The sequence below is a fragment of the Camponotus floridanus genome, unplaced genomic scaffold (assembly GCF_003227725.1).
Source record: "Camponotus floridanus strain SB8 unplaced genomic scaffold, Cflo_v7.5 scaffold7, whole genome shotgun sequence".
In the NCBI taxonomy this organism is placed as follows: Eukaryota; Metazoa; Arthropoda; class Insecta; order Hymenoptera; family Formicidae; genus Camponotus; species Camponotus floridanus.
The window spans coordinates 1,649,873-1,663,726 of record NW_020229838.1 but is presented as its reverse complement, the minus strand read 5'-3'; the positions used below and the strand labels follow the sequence as shown (position 1 = coordinate 1,663,726).

Genomic DNA, 13,854 nt, shown 5'->3' with positions numbered 1-13,854 from the left:
GAGAAAAGTGGAAAGTATTAATTTGAAATAGCTTAAATATTCCAGACAACGGGAAAAGTTTTCGATAAAAGTGCGCGTGCTTTAAGCGATTTTATTTTCGAAAAAGCCATTTAATATCGTTCTCGAGGCGCGTATCTCTCTTTCCCTCTATCTCTCTTCCACGAGGAAATCTAAAATTCAAAAATTCGCAGAATCGAGGCCGGGACTCGAGATGAAATGGCTGCGAAGTTCCAACGAATCAACGAGCGACGAAAAAACGAGTCGTTGATTAAAGACTTTTTTACATTCCCCTTTGGCCTTTGATGTTCCGCCCGAACAGCTCCCTCGATACGCACGTTCCTCGAGAGCGAGCGGGGGATCGATCGACTTCAAAGAAGTCTTTTCTACTCTCTAGAAACGCCTCTATTCGCGACCGGGACGGATTTCTTCCGCACGCGCGTGACACTTACTTGTGTCCATCGAGAGAATCACGTCTTCGGCATATTGCGTTTCATTCTGTCAAGATACAAACGACTTTATCGAAATGTCTTCTTCGTGACTTCCTACACGAAAGTCGAACGCGTTTTCTCTCGGTATTTATGTAAAATTTAAAAAAATATTTAATTATTAATATATATTTATGTATATTTTGTTAAAACATATCTTATTAAAGTTAATATAAATATATAATAATGTGGTACATAGATTTTATTCATAACTAACTTTTGTATGATTTTAATATTTTATCAGTGACTGGAATAAATATAAATGTAGCTTTATAAGGATTTCATGTACCGCTATATCCAATTGTGAGTCCTGCGAACTTGAGACAGTTAAGCATTTGGAGTGTCAGTCCTAGTTAATTAAGGATGCTTTCTAGGAGTTGATTGCACTAACGTTCGTTAGTAGTGACTGAAATTGACTAAATCTTTGTCTACTCGTCTATGCCACAAATAGGTCTGTAATTTGGAAAGGAATATAGGAAATTACTAACCGAAAATAGTTGAATTCAGATCGCTTTAGCAGTCGATGAATCAGATCAACGCGATAACGCGATCATAATTATGATGAAAAATCTATCAAATACGCTCTATTTCACGAAATCGAATATCCTTTAAGGAACTTAACAGAAATTTGCGCTTCTACAAATTCTGAATAAAAAAATCTCACAAAGTCGTTTTTATCTTGTTACGAATATAATACTGCTTATTTTCAATTTCTTCATATATTATACTTTATCAAATATTGATATAAAATAGATGTAGATTATCAGCGGATGATGAAATCAGCTGATTAAATAAAGCTAGATAGTCATGGAAGAAACAGACTTTTGTCGAGAACAAACGAGGCCTGAAGAACGGCCACTTGAGCTATTTCGTATAAGAGATTCGATCTTATCTTCCCAATACTAGGGGGAGGATTGCTAGAATCGCATCTGAGACTCTGTATATAGTCTGTCTATCCAGCGGCTCATATATTTCTCAAGCGTTTCCTTCATGGACGAACGAGTCGCAAGGGTTAAGCATCCCCGGATCTCGGAGGGACAAGAAGAGAAGGAGGAGGAGGGACGAACGCCAACAAATGACGGCCTGATGGAAGGCAGAAATGGCTTTTCAATGTCCAGTGGACGCGAGTCCATTTCGCGTTTTTCTGACGAGACAATCCGGACGGCGATTGCTTTTTCGTCTAACGGCCTCGATTACGCAGACGCGGTCATCCATTTCTGACGGGAGTAAACGCCACAGTTTACTTAAACCCCCGTGCCTCCGACTCTACATTCCTGAAACATTCATTTCACCGAGAAGAGAATGGCGCTCTCGCTGATGCGCTTCGTCGCGGGAGATTTACCTACCTACCTACCTATTCGCCTCGGCTTCGTTCTCGCGAGAATACGTTTCTTGATAAATAATGGACTGGCACACACGCGAAGAGACAATGCGACTATGGTCTTTCGTGTCTACGACGGTTAGATTAAACCTTCGCGAATTAGATCTGGCTTGGTGAGAAAGCGTGCCATTTATAGAAAGCTCAATTTACTTCACTTCATACAGGATTATATGTTTCTCAAAATTTATCATTCTTATTTTCAACGTAGGTATCAACAATTATTTTTAGAGGCAAATAATAAAGATGTAATTCCATTAAGAAAAAATTATAAAAAGTTAATGACTGAGAATTCTTTTATAATAAATTGCACTTTGCTCATGGAAACTAACTCTCGAATTAAAAAGATACAACTCTAAAATAATATAATTAAATAATATAAATAAATAATTTAATTAAATAATATAAATAAATAATATAAATAAATAATATAATATAACTAAATAAAAAAATAAAAAAATAGTGCAATAAAATAAAATAATTATTTAAAATAAATGGAGCAAACTTGCAATTTTTTATTCTGAATCATGTACTTTAGCTTGAAAAATATACTTATGCCTACAACCCTTAGTGAAGATTTACATCCTTAGGAGGTAGGAACCCTTCTTCATAGAAATCAGCTGTTTTCGATCGTTTGTCAAGCCCTACGAAGTCTTCCATAGGTTCGGCCCAATGTTTCTCACCCCGACAAGGGTCGAAAGCTCGGCGATCAAGGCGAGCTTAAAGCTGTAACGCTTGCGGTTCGCTTTCGCACCGATCGCCGCGAGATTTATCACGGCATTCCATTCGATTCGCAGTTTCTGAGGGCTCGAAATGCCCAGGGCCGGTCTAAGGCCATCGCTTATCGACTAACCTTTCTCATTTGTTTTCCCATTTCTCTTATTCTCTCGCAAGTTTCTTTGTACTTAATTAATGGATAAGGAGACGGACTCGAATTTACAGTTGCGGCCAACCATAATGAGGATAGCGTTATTAATAACATTGTACCTCTAAAGTGATCCCGTTGCAGCACTTGGCGTCGTTGGTCCATTATTAGTGACTGGCTATTAATCAAGAACAAACTCAATTTTATATTGAGTCTTAAGTCTAGTAACTATTCGATTTTTAACCATTTTTTCTTTTATTTAAAGATGATATTGTAAACAAATCTAATTGTTCGATATGACGAATAACGGATTATTGCATAAAAGCTTTCAAGATTTACTGTTTACTATTAATAATGCTATTGATAATTTAAAATAATTTTATAGATTTTTTTTCTTAATAATTATTTAAAAAATTAGATGTTTACAACAAGTTTAACCATAAAGATTTAAAGATTCGTAGTGTATGAATAATTTGGAAAGATTTAAAATAATCTTGTATATATATACAAACAGGAATAAGGATCTTCAAAGGATTCGATTTTTGATAAATCCAAATCTCGAATCACCTCAATCATAAATGAGCAATGACTATCACGTCTATGTCTCCGGCGTAATTTTAACGGCGAAGGAATAATAAACGAGACATCGGCCGATTCGAGAGACGCATTTCGATCGATTCTTGTCTGTATTCATAGCGTTCGCGCTACGAAATATCTCGCCGCGTTTCCGGTCCGGAGAGTGATCAAGATGTGTGTATGTGTATGTGCGAAGAAACAAATCGAATAACGGTAATGCCATTTTCCGGCGACAGAGAAGGCGAGGAGGGGGAGGGAAAGAAGAAGGGAAGGACAAAGAGGCAGACGTAGGAAAAATTCACTCTCGCGAAATGGTAGCTGCGCCATACAACAGTTCTTTCCTCCCTTGCGTCTTGCCTGAATAATAAATTCGATATATCTTTCCACGATCCTCTTCCCCCCCGCTCCCTCGCGAGAGTTGCCTTCGAAGGGTTTTGCGAAGGATACGCTACTAATGACATATCCGCAAGATGCATTCCCGATATCGTACATCAACGGTTGTGCATCTGTATGCAATTGTATCGATGCTGTCTATTCAAACATATAGGGAGATATATAATAATCATAGTATGTGTGAGACGTATCTTTATTCAGTAGGTGATTATCATATACGATACGTTCGATTTTATCACAATTTATCATAATACACACAAACGAATACGGGATGAAAAAAAGATGCCGAGCTGTCATTTTGACATTTCCCATAACAGAAAAAGAATAAGAAAATCTTGGATATGTTTTGTTCACGTGTTTTTAGAATAAATCTATTTTGTTATTTATAAATAAATAAATGCATCTTTTTCTTTTATAATTATTAATAATTCTGAAATTTTGTCAGACATTTCTATAATAGTTTTTTTGCAAATTAATTATATCCTCAATTAAATAATAAATTTTATTTTGATTAAATTTTAATTCGAAGGAAGAAAGAAAAGAAATATTTGATAAATTTAAAATTAAAAAGTATGAGAAAACACAATTTGACTAATAATTCCATCAAATTTTCTTTAAAAAAAAATCGATTCTATAAAGTAAAGAAATATAAGCTATTGAGACGCTCGTGTTGGTCGCGCATGTTTAGTGTTCAAACCTTATGAATGGCTCTCGAAGAGAAAGAAACGCACGTCCGTGGTTCGAGACCCCACCGACTTTCATACGAGACACGAATAGTGAGCAATAAGTTAGAATGAAAAAGACTTTACCACAGTCCAGCTCCTTGTTCACTTCTCAATGGTGTACATAGGCGTTTCCTAACTGTGGAGATAAACGTCTGGGCGCTATAATCTAGAATATATGCCATTGTTTTAGATTACAAGTACCAGCAACAAAAAAAATTTTCCAAATTTTTTTTATAATATTTATAATATTTATAATATTTTATATTTATATTATTTCATTATAATTTTTTTATAATTTATGCCATGCTCAAAATACTGTTAAATATAAATTGGATATAAATTAGATATAAATTAGATTATATATATAAAATATATACATATATATATATATATATATATATATATATAATATATACATTTTAAATATAATATAAATTAAATATAATGTAAAATACCGATATTAAATATAAATTAAATACAAAAAATTATAAATTTTATTAAATATAAAGAATCGGAAGAAGAAAAGATGTATTTTAATATTCCATAATACGTTATAAAGACGTGTCGCGCGTTTTTAAAAGTCGGCGATACCTATATTATGATTTCGCTAGTTAAAAATAATATTTTCGTTATATGCACTTGCCCTCGTCAGATCCGCCACTGGTTGCAGCTACCCGGTAATCTCGCGGCCGCCGTCGCAATTTTCGAGGCCATAGCGTTTCCCTTCTTCGTTCCGGCAGTTGCGGGGAAATATTGGCGTTTCATGCTCGAACCGGCTGAAGTGACTCGGAATGAAATAGGATTACCTCGCAATTACAAGCGACCCGCTGATACGAACTAACACTCTCTTCCGCCTTTCTCTCCTCTCGTTATTCTGTTTCGCGAACCTCGAAAATCTGCATAATTAAGATACTCGAACGATCGCACCACCTCGAATTTTGCGCGGAAGTGCGCGAACGCTACATAAGGATTTTCGATCGCTGCGGTATAATTGCGTCAAAAATATCTGGAACTCTTGCGAAAAATAACATTTTTAAATTTATTAATTAATTCTTGAATAATTAATTTTTAAATATTTATTAATTCTACAGTAATTGAAAAATCCTCGAGATGTATATAGGAGAAGACGTTGAGAGGAGAATAGCGTTCGCAAATGGATACTCAATAAAGTGCTCTGGAGGGAAGCAATGAAAGGGAAACAACTAAAAACTCGACGAGGAGAAAAGAAACGACCGCATGCAACATAACGTAACGTAACGTAATGAAAACCGGTCGGTCGTATCGGTAACATTTTTCTTGGGCTCGCCTACGACGAGCAAACAAGCGAGCTTACCGATCCGATAAACCCAATAAATGCAGTTTGTAGACTATGGCGCTCCGGGCATCGGCTAATCGCGCACACGATGGAACAAAACGACGCTGCTACTTTTCCGCAATACACGTGTATCCGGACGAGCGGAGTATCGGAGCGGGTTGTACATACATGTGGTCGAGGGTAGGATGCGGGCGAGGGTAGGCTATCGGAACGCTTCGCAATCGATACACAAATCCGAGCCGAACTATACGGGAGAACGCAATATATTCCCTTTTTTATCCCTCCAATCCCTCTCTCTCTCTCCTTTTGCCTCCCAATCGACGCTTTCGTTGCGCGTTGTTACTTGCGTTTATTTTCCGCCTCGCTCGCGATCTCGCGATCCCGCGGAGTCAACTTCGTTTCCCATCTCAATCGCAGTATTCCCTAATTAATAACGGTGGTTGTAATTGTAACGAATGTTTACGTGTGCACGTAAGGATATTTCTCTGGGCAAAATCGAAATTCGCGCGAGAAAATAATCGAAACGATATTATACAGTTTTTATGCGTAGAGTTGATCAACAATATTGATTGTCACGAGGAGATTTTATAAGATAAAAATGATTGAAAAAAAACAGAGTTGAAAATCAGTTTTCATCAAATATTTTCGTGAAGGGCGACAGTTTTTTTTCAAAATTGTGCGATAAAAACTCTATCATCCAATCTAAGCAGAACGATTGACGGTCTGATCGAAGTGCCGAAAAAATGGCCGACAGTAATAATGACGTTCTCTCAGGAGAACACAGATCGATAATACAAGAACACGGTGTAATAACCTTGTGGCCCAGATAGTGGGAGGAAAATCGAAGCCGAGGACAGACATATTGGATGCTCGGGGGTGGTTTCGTCCGAAGCTTTTTATCCTGCTTTTCTCTATCCGCTAGGCCTACAACCTCTTGCCCTGGAACTTTCAATCCTTCCGAGACGCGCGTGTATTTTAGGCAAGTCCGATAGATTTCGCAGCAACCTAAATCTTTTTAAAAATCGCTCGGTTTTAATAGCTTATTCGACGTAATATTTTATCAGAGAGAATATTCCGGAAATTGTAATGTTCAAAGACATAAAAGTTTACTAGAATGCGATAAAGATAGCAATGAGTAAGGGCATCATAATGCGGAGCGTTTTAAGTAAATTTGGAGTTAAACTTTTGTATAATATCGATCGATTTAACATAGGATATAATTTTATCTTTTTATAATTTATTAAAAAATATATTAATTATAAAAAGAACAAAAACTGTATGTGCCTCACTTATAGATGCAGAATATTTTTAGTTTAAATGTAGCACATTTCAGTCACATATACTTAAATTGTTAAATATAATTTTTTTAATTTGTAACGAAAAAAAAAAATTTTAAAATTTAAATGCAAATAGAAAAATAAAAGTTACAAAATTAATTCTAATTAATAAGAAATAATAATGATTAATAATTAAAAATTAATAATAATTATCAATTGACAGAATTGGCAAGCAAGAGCCAAGGCGTAGTAATTGGAGCATACAAAAAAAATTTTTTTTTTATTAAAACAAAAGTGAGAAATCGACATTATAATAGTGAAGATATATGAACACAAAATTTTACTTCTTTAACTGCAAACGAATTTAATCTCTAAAGAGAATCAAGTATCTAAAAATGATCGAACTGTATCTTACAATACGGTGTCAACTCTATCGAGAGCGGACCGGAATAATTATTCGCGCCTCTTCTCGGTTCGCGAAATAACTCGTCCCGTTGGAATAATAATTCGGGACTCTTGTTTAATTTATTATCGTTCGTTTTAGTTTGTTATGGAATTGCCGTTGCGCGAAGTGTTCAAAGCGTAAGAGGGATACAGAGTATCGGGAGATAAATGAATTATATAAGAGACTGAAGGAATAATCTTTGAAATGTCAAGAACGAGGAGACACAAAGACTTTAACCGCACTCATTCAGCTTCCTTCCGTTTTTCTCCCTGCTCCTTCAGTCAGTGGTTCTTGATACAGGTTGTCACGCATCAGTCAGGAATGCGTTGAATTTTTGAAAGCGCACACGTGACCTTTCATCATCGATCGATCAAGTAAAAAGTGTACATTTCCATGAAAATAGCTTTCGTATTATATTTTTACGTACAAATATATGCGAGCAGATAATTTGAGAATCCGAGAGAGATGACTGGGTTTAAGAACCACTGTCTTAGATTCGGCGACACCGTCGTCGTTTTCTCGCCTCTTCTCCGATCCTCCTCTTTTTCATCCGCTTTGCTTCCGCATCACCGAACCACCCCTCGAACAAGTCGGCGGCTGCCATTGTCTGAAAAGTTCCATTGAATTCTGAACTCCGGCTGTGTGCCGTCATAAAGGGCCTCCTCTTACCGGAATTAATGCGCGGGAAATGGAACTTTTATCGCGCTCGCGCGTATGTTCTCCGATCGCTTCGCGACATGTGCGCGTACATTAATAAGGAATAAGGCGTGAATAATACGGGGTATTAGTTGAAATTTCGTCGAGATTGGATAGCTTTTACGCGAGATGTCGTCGAATTAACGTTTCTCTTTTCCTTCCCAATCAAACGACGCAAAAGTGCGAAACTCGATTCCAATTACGTAAAAGACCGAAAGCTGATGATGCGTATAAATATCGAGAGACCGGCGGATATTGCACGATGTAACGGAGAAATGTTGGGGTACATAAATTAAGATGGATGAACACATCTTACTTTCATCATGCTTTTAGCGAAATAATGAAAGTAAGTGAGGTCGAGACACGAGCATCCCGATGACATGACGGCAGGGCATCGCGTAAACCCGAGTAATTTGTCGCTCGGCAAATTGCCGCATTTTACTATCGCTTAAGATGAATTCCTTCGAATAAAAGGATGAGTAAGCTTATTGAAAAGTTGAAGATTAAAGATCGATATTTCTCCCCTTTGAGAATATATAAATGTGTCTATCGTATATCTGTCAGCCTGCTTAATTTTTCCTTCTCTTTTTTTTAGTTTGATTGCTTCGATAATAATCTCACAATTTACACAATTTTTATCGCGGAGATTACACAATTTTTCATAATTTGCCAAGAATAATTTCTCAATCGAATACGAGATTAAATAATCGGAGTTACTTTTCATTACGATTTCAAAACTTATTGTTGTAATCATATCGAATTGTGACATCAGAAACGAGAATATTAATTTCTTTTATAAATATACTTTCCTTATATAAATATTTTTAATAATATTTTTTCTTTTATAAATATATTAAAATAGATAAGTTTTTCTAAATACGATTACTCATGTCCGATAATACATATGAATTAGTAAATTCCTTATACATATGAATTAATAAATCTCCTCGTTATTTGTCACTAATAAATGATTCCGACTCATTTGCATTTGTTTTGCATTTTCAGTGAAATTGGATTTTACAATAATTGACTAAGATTTACAGCTATTTATTAATTAATGAAAAAAAGAGTTTTCGGTATATTTTAATAATCCATATTATCGAATACGAATGGTCACATCCAAAAAAATTTATTTATTTCGATGAATCTGATAGAGAAAAAACTTTTATAATTTTTCGCTAATGACAATAAGGGATCAGAAAAATTTATAAAAATTAAAAATTAAAAATTTATTAAAAATTTATAAATGCAACACATGAAATAATGGTAATCGCATGAAAACTTAATGACTCTAATAATACACTCCTGTATGAAAAGATATCAGTGGATCATTTTGAATCGGTACATTAATCCCGAATAAAAACAGAGGGGGGGAGGAAGGTGAACAAATTTCTATACGATTCGTAAATTGTCAGATGCATCAATCAAGTGAGCGATGAATTCGCTACTCAAATATTGTCTTGTTGGTTGTTGGCAGAGTTTGAACGACACTTTTATCGAATAATTTACCATGTTTCATCCCAAGTGCGTATTTGCCACGAGAAAGCTAATTCGAAAGTTTAATCATGATAATTAAGATCCATGGAGGGAATTCCATGATCGATTACGGTGATCGATTTATAATGTTCGATTTATGTCGTCGGAAATAATTTATTATCTTTGAAAGATATTTTCAGAATATATTAATCTACATTATTTATGCTATTAATGTTATTATTTCTACATTATTAATGTTACGCCTTCGATCAGATTTTTTTCAGAAACATGAAAGGCGAACCAAAAGTTTGTCGATCGTGGCACAAAGTATTCTAGAAATTTTTGAAGGAACACGTCGTCTCCTAATCTAGGTGAAAGCCACGTATCTCGTAGAAAGCCAATCATAACACCCACCGCTATCACGAACCCTTCGTATTTTTCCGTCCCATTGACATCACATCTCACGAGCCTTCTTGAACTTCGATTATCCGTCGTGCGAGCGAAATTAACAGAAGATCCCGTGCTCGTCAGCAGCGTTCGGGCGGATTCAATTTCCATTGCTCCGATCCGACGAAATAAAAGTTCCCGCTCGAGGTCGGAATTTTCGGCACGAATGGAAATTAGATCCCATCGGCTAATGATCGCTATCAACGAGATGGGATGAAAAAAAATAACGATCCTCACCTCTGGCATAATTACACTTTAATCTCTTCGCATCGTGACATTTCGACATATTTTGCGTTTAATTAAGAAATTATTTTTCAATTCACATATATACATTATTCTGTTCTTTCACATTATCTCTTTTAATGAAAAATTTCATTTACTTGTTTATCGTCTTTTTCTCACTCTACCCGTATTTTTAATTTACGCGATCTCGATTTCGCGATTTTATTTATCTCGCATTTTCATTTCACAGCCAATCGATCCGCTTGCCCTACGATCGGGCATCGTCCAGATTATATAATCCGCTGCCAGGTCCTCGCTTTGAAGTTCTCTCGCGTGTCCGGTGGATAATTCGCCGTTGGACCGAAATACAGAGCGTTCCAGCGGGCGAAAATTCCGCTCCCTCCTTCCCTCTCGCCTTCCCCGTCCGATGACCGACTTTCCGCAGCGGCATCCGACGGAATTAGGGTAGGTTGGCGCGGTTTGTTCCTCTTTATTTGGAGCGCGCCGCGGGCTGCGGGATTTTGGGGTGGCTTACGGTCGATTATTGTGGGAATATATCGGCGGAGGGTGGAAGGGTGCAGTGGCGATCGGTATATTGCACCTGTGGGAGAATCGGGGTCAGTCGACGTATGTGTCCCGTCCGCAGACGCAATGGTGCCGCACACTTTGGGCTCTCCCTCGCACACCTCCATCTCAACCTGCATATAACGCACACGTCGTCCCGAAGATAATATTTCTGAAAGGTAATATTTCTTCGGAATTCGTATTCTCTTGACTCGTCGCGTTAAATTGCAAGCCTGAGGATTTTCGCGCGCATTTACGATAAGACCTCGAGAGGAAGATGAGCGGTAGCTTTACTTTCTCGTTACAGCGCGAAGAGCATACTCCATAATGGGATTTACGCGAGAGATACGCGAGAAGAATGTATCTTAAAGTAGCGTAGGGGATGAATTTATAAATATAACGTAATATGAGTGAGATCTCTGTGTCTTTCATCTTCTTACGCCGCCAGTATTTTTTAGATAGTAAAATAAATTTAAAGACAATTTCCTGCTCGTAGACTTTGACTTCCCGAGCGCGCATGGTTTGTTTCAACATCTGTCAGTTTACGTGTTTGGGGGGGTCGATCGAAGGAGAAGCACTCTCGGCATCCGCCCGGGGAAAAATCCCCGACGAGACGCGAAGAACAACGGACGGTCTTTCGTTTCGCTCTCGGAATGATCGATACGACGTACGATTCGCATCGACACACTCGTCTCGCGGATGCGGAGAGAGCGCATCGTCGATTTTTGACGGTGGGATTTATTGCACGTCGAAACGTCGGTGCATTAAGTAATATCCCGAGACGAGAGATTTATGGGCGGTAACTTGGCGCGATCCCTGCGGATACGTATCTCATACGCTTCGCCAGGAAATAAAGTCTCTCTCTGCTTCTCTGATACGGATGGCGAAACGAGAAAATCTCGCGTAAGGAAGCGATTGTCAAAGCGGTTTATTGAGAAAAAAAAACAGACATATCTTCTCCAACTCGAATTAGAATATAAATATATTTTAATTTTTGTGGGAATTTTTTTTGTGGGAATTTCCTCGAAATTTTGCTCATCTTTTATAAAATCGTTTCGATTAATTTATAATTTAGATTATATAAAAAAAAGAGATATGGTTCTTGGAAGATTCTTCAATCCTCGATCTTCTGAATACTTTGAAGCTTCATATTAAAATTATCTCAAGAAAATAAAAAACCTTTCTACTTTGGCTATCGCGACGTACGAGCTGAAGGAATCATTTGATTCCTCTTCGATCTCAATAGAAACTTTCTCAGGAATCTGTCTTCGTTACTTATCAGCGATCCCTTGTCGATTCGCGCGCAGATAAATCGCCCTCGCGAAAATTTCGCGTCGCGAATTTCTTCCGCCGTTTCTCGGCAGTTTAGTTAACTTCAAAAAGTTGCGACAGTTTAACGAGATCAAGGCGCAACTCGTGAGCACGATGCTGCATTAAGATGATAAGCGGGATGATTGTTGATACCAGACGAGAACCGGGCGTCGCCGTAGGAAATCCTGTGGAAGTCGCTGCCATCCTCAGGTGTTTCTCTCGTCTACCCCTCCCCGATCCGTGTTTTCTCTCCACTCGCGGCCTCCGAGAGAGCCGAGACGATCTCTCTCAGACGAATTTTAATTACGGCCGCTTACTCGCCTCTTGCTCCAGGCAGCGAAACATGTTTCCATGTCGACGTCGCGATTTTCAGGAGCTAACGTTTGAAAAATGAGTTACTTATACGCTGCTATTTTCAAAATACGAGTTTCATGTTTTTCCATTAAGAGAATTCAGCGAAATTCACTCTTAGCATTGAAATAAAACGCTGAACGAAGCATCTTCTGTTAATTACACGATATAATTTAAACGTTTTCATCCTTCTTTGATGTCCGATTTATCTTGCAAAAATTAATTTGCAAAAATTGTTTCGAAGAATTCACGCATCACGAATGTTTAAAATCAATAACGTGGACGACTTTTACAATCTCTTGAAATTTTTCTTCGTCGTGAGAAGGAGTTATGATTAATTGGATGCGGCGAAGATCGCGAAGAAAGGGGTTCCCCTTCCGGCGAAGAGCTGCACGAAGGGCTCCTCCTCGTCCGGGGCATTGTATCATCTCGGAGGGTAACTCGAGGTGCATATTTCATCCTTTATTATACGCGAGAGAGCCGCGTTTCGTCGCCCAGCCGAGCCGCGTCGACGAACGGCCGTATTTTCACAACGCGCGTCTCTCTCTCTCTCTCTTCCCTTTCGTCTCGTTGATCCGTTAATTCATTTTATGCGACCGCGGTACACGGCAGCGCAAACGGCGCGGACACGCGGCTGCATTATCGTGTTAATTCGCCTACATTTTTCTCGTTGTTTGCCGGCCGACAGTCGGCTTTATCTTTGTGGCCGCGCCCGCGATATTATAATTTGTAATTCATCTCGGTCCGCTATCACGGGGACGAGTCGAGTATTAAAATGCCGCTCCTTATGTTATAATATTTTACGTTTTCGCATTTTAACGCAACATAATTTGTCGACTGGTCTGTTTCAGTTTGTTAAAATACGCCACGACTTGCGTTAAAGTCTTCTACAAATGTTAAGAGTAACATTTTCATTTAGACATTATGCACAAGCGCGATACTATTTTTCCACAAAAATAATATTACCATTTTGCGCTCTTAAAATTATCCCTCGCGAAGCTAATTAATTAATTATTTGATCGCGCTAAACTATAAATTAATCGAAAAATCCGTAGACGAAAGGCAGAAATTTCAACCTTCTGGTTAGAAAACTCCAGAGTGGGGAAAAAAGCATGAGACTGTAACCGAAAAGAGTGCAGAACCGCAGAACTAAAAAGAGAGAAGCTTGCGTTGAGTTAAAGAGGGTAGTCCCTCTCGCGATACGAAGCTGTTGAGAGGCCGCGAATCGCTATCGCTGCTCGCTGTCGAGTCGAGTCAGCGTTGGCAGCAGACTACGTCTGCGGGAAGAAGCTAGAAACGAAGCGGAGAGAGTCCTTCAGGACTTCGAC

The 13,854-nt window shown here is 38.0% G+C and overlaps 1 protein-coding gene and 1 long non-coding RNA gene across 3 annotated transcripts in view; one reads left to right on the top strand and one right to left on the bottom strand.

Annotated features, from left to right (window-relative positions):
• The window catches only part of LOC105255861, a 169,528-nt gene that overhangs the window by 17,378 nt on the left and 138,296 nt on the right, over positions 1-13,854 (top strand). The window lies entirely within an intron of this gene.
• The window catches only part of LOC112639522, a 166,183-nt gene continuing 159,882 nt past the window's right edge, over positions 7,554-13,854 (bottom strand). The window contains exon 4 of the long non-coding RNA XR_003123549.1: positions 7,554-8,066. This is a non-coding gene — a long non-coding RNA (uncharacterized LOC112639522). The remainder of the gene's footprint in view (positions 8,067-13,854) is intronic.